A 12020-nucleotide genomic window follows, 5' to 3' on the forward strand; every position below is an offset into this window, starting at 1 on the left:
TGTATAAGGCACTGGTTCTTAATTCTGGCTGCCCAACAGAATCTTCTAGGGGAGTTAAAACAACAATAAAACCCCCAAATATCTGAGCTCCAAATTAGAGATATTGAATTCAGAATCTTTAAGGGGAGGACCTATGAATCTGTATTTTTAAAGTTTACTTGTCGTCCTGATTTAGGATTGAGAACTACTTTTATGCGGTATTATCTCCACTTGAGTGTGCATGAGGTCTCTAGGGAGATAAGTCATATAGGTTAAAATATGAGACAGCATGTAAATTCCAAAATGAATGAGAAAGATCATACATCTGCTGGAAGTTTTAAGAAAGGAGAAATTGAGAATAATGATGGTTAGGAAGATCTCTATCAACAGTGAATCTTTATCAGGACTGTAACATCCATATCAGATTTGAATAATTAGAAGTTAAAAGGATATTCTTGTAGGGGAAAGAGCATGAGTAAAAGTTTGAAGAGAGAAACTCCCTTCCTCACCCCAGTTCTGGGTATTGAACCCAGGACATGTTAGGCAAGTGTTGTATCACTGAGCTACACCCCCAACCCTTTTTATTATTTTTATCACTGATTTGCTTAGGCTGGCCTCAAAACTGTGACCCGAGGAGAATAATTTTGATTATAATAATTTTGATGACACTGTTAGTCTTTATTTTAGTATTATTCTACTTTGGCAACTGCTGTAGATTTCCTACACATTTTGAGAGAGTGAGGCATGAAGTTATTTGGAGGAAGAGCGTATTCTGGCTAGAAAGAAAAGCAAATCGAAGAGTCCTGAGCAGGGAACTTGATCTGTAGTGTCTGAAGTATAAAAAAGAAGCCATTGCTGCTGGAGTAGATTGAACATAGGGGAGATGGGAATGTTGGGAATAGCAGAAGACAAATCACTTAGTTCCTGGACCATTATAAAGAGCTTCATCTTTCTCTCTGAGTATCATGGGAAGCCATTGGAGGATTTAGAACTGAGGGGTAACAAGATCTGTCTTGGATTTTGAAAAGATTGCTCTAGATGCTGTGGGAATAGACTGTAGCGGGGCTATTAGGGTAGAAGTGGGAGACTAGTTGGGAGGCCATGGCCTTAATCTAGGGGAAAGATCATGGTAAATTGGACCAAAGAGGTGGTAGTGGAGTTGAAACAAGTGGTCAAAGTAGGTATGTTTTGAAGGTAGAGGCAACACGGTTAGCTGTTGGACTGGATGGGGGGATATGGAAACAAGAGGAATCCCTGGTGATTTAAGATTCTTTGCCTGAAAGGTTGGAGTTACCATTTATTGAGAATGAGAATGAGCTGGGGAATAGGTAAGTAGTTCACTTTTGGATTTTTGGAGCTTGAGGATACATCTGTGATAAATGTTGCGTGAGCTATTGGGTATGTGAGATTAGAATTCAGGGGTGTGATCTGGATTAGAGATAAAAATATGGGACTTGCAACTGTAGCCTTGAGACTGGTGAAGTCACTTAAAAGGGAAGAGGTTCAAGAACTGAGACCTGGGGGAGTGAGGAGGGACCAGCAAAAGAAAACTGCAAATGACTAGAGAGATTAGGAAGAAAATAAGGATGATGTCTTGGGAGTCAAGAGAAGAAAGTGTTTTAAAAAGGGAAAATGATCAGATTGGTCACATAATACTCACTGAACAAGAAGTGAGGACTGAGGCTTTACTAGAAGATTTAGCACCAGGACAGTGATTGGTGATCTTGGCAAGAATGGAGGGAAGCAAAGATCTAGTCGAATGGGTTCAGTAGAGAGTGGTAAGAGATTAAAGTATGGTCAGCTCTTTCAGGGAGCTTTGCTCTAAATGGGATCACAAGGAACAATATTAGAGGAGGATATGGGTTAAGGGAGTATTTTTTTCTCTTTAAGAAATAATTGTTATTTATTTTTAAGATGGAACAGTGATTCAGTAATGACAAGGGGAAAATTGGTGCTTCATGAGAGTAAAGGGAAATACTGAGGGATGCTTATGAGTGGGCAGGAGGGCTGGGGACAGAGCGATGATTGTGAGGTTGGGCCTAAAGGATTCATCCTCACTAAATGTGGAATTCTGCTTTTTCTTTTAACCACTTACCTGCATTTAAATTTATTTCAAACTTATTATACTTTCTGTTGGAAGTTAGGAAGGGCAGGTAAAAGGAAGTTAAGCCTACTGAATATAAAACTTAGTTATTGGACTCTGTCAGCTTGGCATAGTAGGGAAAGAGAAGAGATTGAATCTTCTGGGTAAGGTGACATTTTAAAGTACCTTTGAATGACAATTATCTGTGCTATTCTAGTCCCTTATCAAAATTTATGATTGAGCACAGGCTATAAACTTAATCGTTTGAAATTTGTAGTGGGGTGAATGAAATTTTAGCCTAATTTAAAACATGATCTAGTGTTAAACTTTTTCTCTGAAAAATTTGTTTATTGCAAAGGTTTTAGATACTTTATAACAGATACTTGGGAAGTGGTTATTAATCATCTTCCATTTATTAAAAATTTTATAACCACGTCAGAAATCCGAACCATTTGTTTCTTTGCCAGCTCTGATTAAAGCAGCTACCTGTGTAGTTCTAGAGAGGTGAACAATCTTCACTTTGAAAAAAATGATGTGTAGTTATGTTAGCAAAATAATATCTCTATAAATAAAAATGTTTTGAATGTATTTTTCAAGAACATCTATTTAAAAAATGTAAACAAATATAAAAACCTTTGCATTTCTCTTTGCATTACTAGGAATTGAACCAAGGGCTTTATGCATGCTAAGCAAGTGCTCTACCACTGAGCCACATCCCAGCCCCAAATATAAAATTTTGAACTACTCCAGTTATAAGTGTGAAATGTATTGTGAGATTAGTATACTTCCAGTCTGCTTAACATGAGGAAATCAAATTTTCATTTTACTTTTTGCATATGTGTAGTGTAAAAAGTAGAGATCTACATATAAATCCTATGTTTTGTTGCTCAGCCTTATTAAATTATAGAAATTAAATAATTTTTAATGAGTTTCTAACTGATAGTCTTTAGAAGAAACACTTTGGGAGTTCTAATGCACAGTGTTCAAGAATCACTAGTCTAAAAAATAATTCTTTTTGCAAATCTGATTGAAGCTGTGGACCCTCTTCCCTGAAAACTACCTAGGCTCATACATACAGATTTTAGGATCTAGTACCATGAAGTTGACAGACCCTTTTCAAGCTCACTTGCGGGGATCCTTTAAGCTTTAAGGATTTCAGGTTAAAACCTGTCCTAGATAACTTACTTATATGATTACAAAAAAGCTTAATATGTAAAAGTTTCCCAGTGTTTATTGTCATTGGTTTCTTAGAAAAGTTAACTTTTATAGTTGTTTAACAGAAAGGTCTAAGGGAAAGCTCCATCAAAGCTCCATCAAAGGAATCTCAGGACCTGTAAGCTCTTCTCTAGCTTTGCCACCAACTAGCTGAGTGACCTTTGAGGAAGTTGCCTAACCTCTCAGGCTTTGCTTACCTATGTGGTTTCTGCAGTCCTTATAATCAAGTTTTCATGATATGGCTTCACAATATCATGATAATATTCTTCTTTAGTTTAGGATTGTCTGTGCTAATGAATTTTGGAGAAAATGCCCTGAAGATTAGGTATCTTATGCTGTCTTTTACTGAATGACTTTTCAGAAGAATGTATGTAATCATGCTTTCTCAAATGCTTAATAGAAACTGAAATGCTGTCTTTTCCTGATCACTGAGTTTTCACATATTTTATATATTCTGAGTATACGTGCCTTTGTTGATTTTTTTTTCGTATTGCAATTATCATGTCCAATTCTGTGACTTACTTTTTCACTCAATTTTTTTTAAACAAACAGAAGTTCTTAATTTTAGTTTAGTCCAATTTGTCAGTCTTTTCCTTTTTATTATATTTAAAGTTGGTAATATTTTACTTTATTAGTTGACAGTTTGTATAAAAAGTTTTGAAAGTTATTCATTTCACAAACAGTGCTGTGGGAGACTGATGCATAAGAAAGTTATCCCTATCCTGAAAGAATTAACAAGAACGTCCTAATAGGGAAAGTAAGCCTTCAACTCACAGTTTAAGTGTCCAGTCAATTCATTGATAAAAACACTTATTGAGTGAATACAATGTATCTGGTACTATTTCAGGTATCTTTTGAGTGATACAGAATCTTGTAGGTAACTGTAATGTTAAGAATCCTCTTTTTAATATCTGTATCATCCTAGAGACTTTTGCATGATTTTTATTTTGGTTGGGACTCATTCTAATCTTGGTTATTAAAATTGTTATTTAGTCAGACCTGAGGACTTTTAAAGGACTGCTGCTAAAAAAAAAGGCAGGATAGAACAGCAAATTGAATTTCTCATGGAAATGAAGGCTAACTGTATGAATTGGAGCCCTTTTAAATAATTTTGCTGTATGTTTGATATGACTGTACATGATTAAACAAAAATTCATTTTCTGGGTGATGTGAGGATCTTTTGATAAACCCCTCAGGAAATGAGATACTACTGGAGTAACCTCTTAAGTCAACAAATATACTGTGTTTAAGGCAGAAGGAAGACAGCATGACATGTGGAATTTACGTAATTTAATTCTAAAATGTTAGTAGCAAAGTTTTGATTTTTGTTTCTTGATATTGGATCAGTATCTTAAAACCTTGCTTGTCTTTCTGGCTTTATTAGTGATTAGATATGTGGCATGGAAAAAATCACTTTTGTGTGTGTGGTTTACAATCTAAAGTGGTGAGATACATTTCAGAATGTAAATGTGAAGTTTAAAGTTCTCTATTTTATTATTTATTTACATGTATATTTATTATTTTATACATTGTACAGTGCCATGAATTTTAAAGCCTTATCTAAAGCAAATCCATTTCAAGATTAATTGGAAAATGACTTTTTTAGGTGAACCAAACTGAGGACTGAAGGTCATTTATTGGGAATGAGAGTGTAGTTGTTGGTTCTTTAAAGATGGTGTATTTTATTTCTGTGTATCTTTTAGGAATGGAAAACTATCAACTACAGTAGACCCTTGAATACCATGTCCGGCCTGAACTGCCTGTGTCTACTTACACAGGCAGTTCTGTGACAGTTTGAAAAAACTCATAGATGAACCACCTACCCTAGAAATGTTGAAAATAAAATTAAAAATGTATGTCACTTTTATATATCTACATAGAATATATGTAGATAGTAATCTATTTTATTGTCCTTTAGAAAATAAACTCAAACCTATTATAAAAATTAAAATTTACCAATTTAGAAACATAGACATACATGAGACTGTTCAGTTGAAATATTAAAGATGCATTATTAAACTGTAACAGCAAACAAGTAACTGTAGTTACTGCATTCTTGTAATAATTTCATAGGGCCCTCCTGTTTTTCTTGCGGTATGTGGGCTCAAGTGCTGGAACTATCTGCTGAACATGCTGCATGACACCAATCATCTCTGTGCGAGTTGCTCATCTCCAGTAAATTGCATATTTTGTAGTTATTACTTATTTTTCACTGTGTTTTTCATTATATATATAGAATGTGTTAATCAACTGTTTATGTTATTGGTAAGGCTTTTGGTCAACAGCAGGCTATAATTGATAATTAAGTTTTTGAGGAGTAGAAAGTTATAGTGAAATGTGTGCATGCGTGTAGTGGGCAGGTTGTGCTTCTAAACTCCCAGCTTGTTCCAGGGTCAACGTACTTACTTTTCCTTGCCTTGAAAAGCTATGGTAAAATGGAGATTTAACTGCTCGTGAGTTCTTTCTTTGTTGTAAAACAACTTTTTTCTCCCTTTTTTCTTTTGAGTCTTAACCATTTAGAGACTTGTATGTGTTTCAGTTTTTCTTAAAATCAGATAAAAATCTTTTAGTCTTCAGCTTTTGATAATGTGTCATAAATCTGTGTGTAGTCTAATTCCATTTTTTCTTTCTGTTATAGGGGGCTAGAGAGCTGAAGGAGAGCCACTTTCCCCAAAATTGGTAAGTACTTTTATTAAGAAGGTATCGTGTACCTGGTGCTAGCTGGGTAGTAATCCATATATTCTTTTTCTTTCTTTCTTTCTTTCTTTCTTTTTTTTTTTTTAAAGAAAAATCTTTCTCCCAGAAATGAAACTTTACTGTTTGCACTGAGTGAAAGTGAGTTTTTATTTAATTTCACATAGCCATATCTCAAATGCATTTGTGTTTCTAATAATACTACTATTTGATAATTTGGACATTCAAAAGTTAAGTTTCCCATTGTGTTTTATATTATTTAACATGCTATTAAATTTGATGGCCTTAGTGTATGTGTAAAATACTAGGTTAATGTAACTGTGGGAACCTTGACTTTGAAATTTAGAACTCAGTGTTTATATTCTTAAACAGTATTAGATTGACATCATGTCTGATATTATGTTTTTAGTGTGTTTGTGTATTTCTTAGAAGGAAAAACTAAAAAGAGAGAAGTATAACAGTGTGACAGTGTGGGACATGTAGGCAAACACATTTTTTCCTGATACCTACTTTAATTTTTTTTTTTTTGGGGGGGGGGGAGTGCTGGGGATTGAACCCAGGGCCTTGTGCATGCAAGGCAAGCACTCTACCACCGAGCTATATCCCCAGCCCAATAGGTTTTTTTTTTTTTTTAAATGACTTATAACTCATCATATTTAATCATTTCTTTGAATGTCTAAGTCAAGATCACAGATTGCCCAGGGCAGTCTAGTGACTAAGCATCAAACAAATACTAACTTTATTTGTAGAGTGTGTATTATGAAAAAAATGAAATTCAAGCACGATAGTTGGAATAGTGTGGTCCTCTAATGCAGGACTACTTTTTTTCGTTGTTTTAATCCTCTCAATAGTAATTGACCTAGTGGGCAGAGTAGATATTGTAGATATTTGCTTAAGCCCTTGTTTTGATAATTTATGGCCCTTGAGGTGTCTTTCTTACCTTTTAGGAATTGGGTTTTAACATGAAAGGAAGACGCTTGAACCAGCTGACCTTGCATTTTACTCTCTCATAATTCTACTCACCTTTCTCTCATGGAACCTTTTAAAATAATCAAAATTCGATAGACTTTTACTCTGATATGATAGAATCTTAGAATCTTAAAGAAGGGACTTTAAGGGCCTTCTCTTCCAGACTTTTGCCCTGTGTGGCAATTTCTTTGCCTGTAACCCTGACAGGTTGTTAATTGATCTAGTTACATATTGAATACTTATTTAAAAAAATATAGGTTGTATTTTCTGTGATGTATTCTGAGGAATTCTAGTTCCACAGAAACTGAATAAATATTATTGAGGTGGGTCTGGGGTGGGAAAAGGGTTCTGTGGTCAAATAATTTGGGAAATGCTGCGTTAAATAAAGTTAAACAGGTTTCTTTACTGCAGGACTCTCAGAACCTTTAATATGCTAATGTGCATTGTGAATCTCCAAGAGGGGGGATATGATATGCAGCATTCTTGAATACTTCTAATGACAGGGAGCCCACTACCTCATAAGGTAACCCATTCCTTTTTTGTACAGCTCTAATCCTTAGTCTTCCTTATATTGATCTGAAATCTATCTCCCATAACTTCTACTTCTATTAAGTATATATTGGTTATACTGAGACCACCACACCCTCCTTGCATTATCCTTTGTATAGTATATATTTATAAGATGCTGGCCAAGCTTGTCTGGACAGTTTTTTTTTTTTTAAATCATTAACTAAAATTCAAGTAAATATGGCAACCAGTTCTAAAATCGTAGACTTATTTTCACTATTCTCTTGTATATTCTCTCCCAGCTTCCTTCATTTTAAATTTCTGTGAATTACTTCATTGCTTCCTCTTATCTTGAATGGTGGTTGGGATAATTTTAAGTACTCATGCTTGATTTCTGTAAAGGACGATGGGAACGGAAGACTACATGTGTGCTGGTGGCCTGGGGCCTGGAAGTGAGGCTGACAGGGTAATTTAGATGAGTGGTGATGTGGGGAGAGGTACGAACGCTGCGACACACCTGTGTTTTGTGCAGGGCAACTCTCACCCTGAAGAGGCAGTGGTATGAACTGTGTGGGTGTTCTTTTTTAAAAATGAGGACTGCTCCTTCCCCCCAAAACCCAAACAAAGAAGGGAAAGATAGATAATAGAGAAAAATATTATTTAAATAATTAGGAAGCTACTATTTAATAGTTTGGAAACATCTAACTAGCTCCCATGATTTTTGTCGATAGCTGTCATGCTGAGGTTTTGAGCATAACCAACTTGGCAGATTCAAAGGGTAGGTTGCCTATAAAATCAGGGTGCCTAGCTTTCATGCAGCATTTACTTTGAAACTGTGGAATGTTTGCCTAAGAGTACTACCATTAAAAAAAAAGAAAAGAAAAGAAAAGAAAAAAAGACGTCGGATTACTATGAAAATAACTTAGGATGTGTTGAAATTTGCTAAATGATAAGAAGACAAAATTACATTAATTTTGTCGTTTTTGCTTCATGTTAGTAAGATTTTAAATTTTCAGTACCTACTTTTTATTTTATCTTTGTAATGGGGATTAAACCCAGGGGGCACTTAACCACTGAGCCACATCACCAGCCCTTTTTATAGTTTTTATTTAGAGACAGGATTTCCACCAAGTGCTTATGGCCTTGCTAAGTTGCTGAGGCTGGCTTGAAATCAGTGATTTCCTCCAGCCTCACTTAGAAGCTGGGATTATAGGCATGTACCCCCCATGCCCAGTTTCAGTAAATACTTTTAACACGACTTATTTCATTTTAGCATCCATGGGTAAGTTTTAGACCCTTAGTTAATGGTCAAAGATATTATTATATATTGATACATGTTAAGCCAATGTATTTTTTTTTTTCCTTAATTTTGAAACCTGATAACTGTGATATTAGGCATGAGGCAAGATGTAAGGCTACTGCATAGATCTGTCAAGGCTTCCTGCTTTTTCCTTTTTTAAAAAATTAAACTGTCTTTAAACATTGTATCTATGAATATAGATAAAAGCAGGGGAGTTTTACACAAAATAAATGCATGGTACAGAGAACAGATAGCTGTCTGTTTTTAGGGATGGTCTGGGGACACACTGTGTCATGGACTTACTCTTAAAGTAACCATTGGTTAACCAAATTTTGATTGGAAAAAGACTTATGTCAATTTAGTAATGTAAAATAATTCTTAGCAGTAAAATCAGAGTTTTATGGGTTTCTTAGTTAGTAGAATCATAATAAATTGAGTCCTAGAGGTCCCATAGATCTCTAAGCAAAACTATTCAGAAAAATAATTAGAAGCCCCTTTCTCAGAGAATTCAATAATAGAAAAGTCTGCAGTCTAATAGAACTAACACTGTAGTAAAAAGTTTCATTAGAAAGTTTGAGTGTGAAGTAGAGAGTTAAATATGTTAAGAATAGTGTAACACTTTATAGGGGACTTTTCATAAAATTTCACTTATTTAAACCTCATAACAAACCTCTATGAATAGGTAGTATTTTCTTGATTTACAAGCACATGAGCAAACCCTGAAGATAAGGGTTCTCACACAATGAATGTTTGGAATTAGTTTTTTGGATCGTTTTTTGGGGGCGGGGATAATAAATGCTCTTTCTAGATAGCACAGTTGCCCTTTTTAGTGAGATTTAATTATTGCTTTTGTTTTTGGGGAGGGATTTTTATTTACTTGCGTGTTTGGTTTTATGCTCTGTTTTTTTTTGTTATTTGAAAGCAAGAAACTATTAAGTATCCCCATGGTTTGAGGTGTATAGTTTTTGTTTTGTTTTGTTTAGTTTTGGTACTAGTGATTTAACTCAGGGGTGCTTTACCATTGAGTTATATCCTCAGTCCTTTATTTTTATTTTTTTGAGATGGTCTTACTAAGTTGCTGAAGGCCTTGCTAAGTTGCTGAGGTTGATTTTTTTTTTTTTTTTTTTTTTTTTTTTTTTTTTTTTTAGCGGTGGTACTGGGGATTGAACTCCAGTCCTTATGCTTGCAAGGCAAGCACTCTACCGACTGAGCTATCTCCCCAGCCCCTGAGGTTGACTTTGAATTTGTAATCTCTCTGCCTCAGCCTCCTAAATTGCTGGGATTACAGGGGTGTGCCACTGTGCCCAGCTAAGGTATATTGTTTTGAAGATTGCAAATGTCCATATGTTGTGCTGGGCAAGTCCCCAGCACATACTGCATGGTAGTATGCAGAGCTCTTGGGTGGTAAAAGGTATTGTACCTGAATCAAATGTGTCTATTACTGTTTGGTCAATCTGTTTATAGTCACCTTGCTTGGAGCAATTGATTTGTTGTTTGTAACTTTAAATCACCTGTTATAAATTTAGAAATAATTTTTTATTTCATTTTGGAGGCAGGGTCTTGCTAAGTTGCTCAGGCTGGCCTCAAGTTTGTAGTACTCCTGGCTTAGCCTCCTGAATAGCAGGGATTACAGTCATGTACCACCCTGCCTGACAGTGCCTTCTTTTAATTTTTTTTTTTTTTTTTTTTTTTGTGGTGCTGGGGATTGAACCCAAGGCCTTGTGCATGCGAGGCAAGCATGCTACCAACTACACTATATCCCCAGCCCTCAGTGCCTTCTTTTGATGCTATAAGTTGCCCCCAATCAGTGATCAGATGATGATTGCACGAGTTGTGTAAGATCCGAAAATATTTTTAAGAGGATTCAACATGTGCTTGTAATTGTAAACTGTAAATATACATATATAATTTGTTCTCTTAGGCAGAGACCAATCTCTTAAAATTACTATCCAGAAAGAGACCTTTCTGAAGGATTTCAAATGAATCTTTTAATCCTTCATAAGTTTTTCTGTAACTAGTTACTACTTTTTTAACCCTTCAGTTTTATTTTAAAATAAAATGGGTAATTGGCATTTAGAGTTCTTGCCAAATAAAACTTCAAGCCTTTGTATGTCTCTCATAAGTAGACAACAATCTGATGGAGGAAGTAAAAGCTGTCAGCTCCTCATTAACTTGAGTTGCAGCCCTATTACCTCGCAAGGCACTCTTTGACATTTAGAGTTTCCAGGTTAAAACCGGATTTTGTTCTTTTCTTTTTCTGAGCATTTTGTTTGATCAATGTAACATTTTCTGGTGCTTTATCTATCAGTCCTCCCTTAATTTTTCTTATTTTAAAATAAGTATATATTTTTATGGAAAAATTTGAAAATATTGATACCCAAAAAGAAGAAAGTAAATACTGTCAGTTGTTACCCAAAGATACCATTAGCAAATTATGAACTGTTGTCTGACACAAATTCTAGACAGCCAAGTATTAATGTGTTTACAGCTCTTCTTCCATTTGATAGACAGAAATTTACATTTCTATGACTATTGAATATGAATATTTTTCATGTGTTTGGTCATTCTTTTTCTGTTGTTGTTGGTCATTCTTAGTGCTTCTTTTGTGAATTCCTTTTCCATGGATTTTTTTATTAATTTGTGAGAACCCTTTCTACATAAGCAATATTAACCCTTTGGCATGTGTAAGTTCTCCATGTTTTTTAACTTGTTTCCATAGTTTATATGAGTTCAGTTGAGCTATGATGTTGTATGTTGTCACTGGAGAATAAAATATACCTATTTTTTAAAATACTGATTTAACTTCTAGTGATTTTTTATTTTATTATAAGGAAGCAATTATAAGCAATCACTTTTGGACACATTTTCTGGTAGATATTTTCAAAAATTAAAACCGCATACTGTTTTCAAGAACTGTAATATATGTTAAGAATTTGAATAGGGAGATTACTTTAGTATTTAAAATTAAAGTGACTGTATAGTTTTAACGTTAGCAATGTATGTAAAGTAAGTCTACATGACAACAACAGAATCCTTGGTCTAAGTTACTGAATCATTCTGATATTTATTTACTTATTGCAGTTCCAAAGACTTTTTAAGATAACATATAGCTAAAATGCCCATCAGAATATTTGTTCATCAAAATATGTCTCCTTTTACAAATTATCTCTCCTAAAAACACTTCCTTTATGAATATTTTTGTTTAAAGTATTATACAATAAATTTTTTTCTAGCCTCCACAGTTCTAACTTTGAAGGAATTTTGTATTTTGGA

The 12020-nt window shown here is 34.5% G+C and overlaps 1 protein-coding gene across 20 annotated transcripts in view; it reads left to right on the forward strand.

The window, feature by feature from the left end:
* PHF21A (PHD finger protein 21A) overlaps positions 1–12020 on the forward strand; it is a 173881-nt gene that overhangs the window by 23498 nt on the left and 138363 nt on the right. For 17 of the 20 annotated variants that reach the window (XM_079103427.1, XM_079103412.1, XM_079103428.1 and 14 more), the window contains 2 exons: positions 5916–5956; positions 7337–7463. The gene's annotated coding sequence lies outside the window, so the exon portion shown is untranslated. The remainder of the gene's footprint in view (positions 1–5915; positions 5957–7336; positions 7464–12020) is intronic. The other 3 variants (XM_079103429.1, XM_079103431.1, XM_079103430.1) reach the window with 1 other exon arrangement.

This window comes from Sciurus vulgaris (assembly GCF_902686455.1).
Source record: "Sciurus vulgaris genome assembly, chromosome: 11".
Taxonomy (NCBI): Eukaryota; Metazoa; Chordata; class Mammalia; order Rodentia; family Sciuridae; genus Sciurus; species Sciurus vulgaris.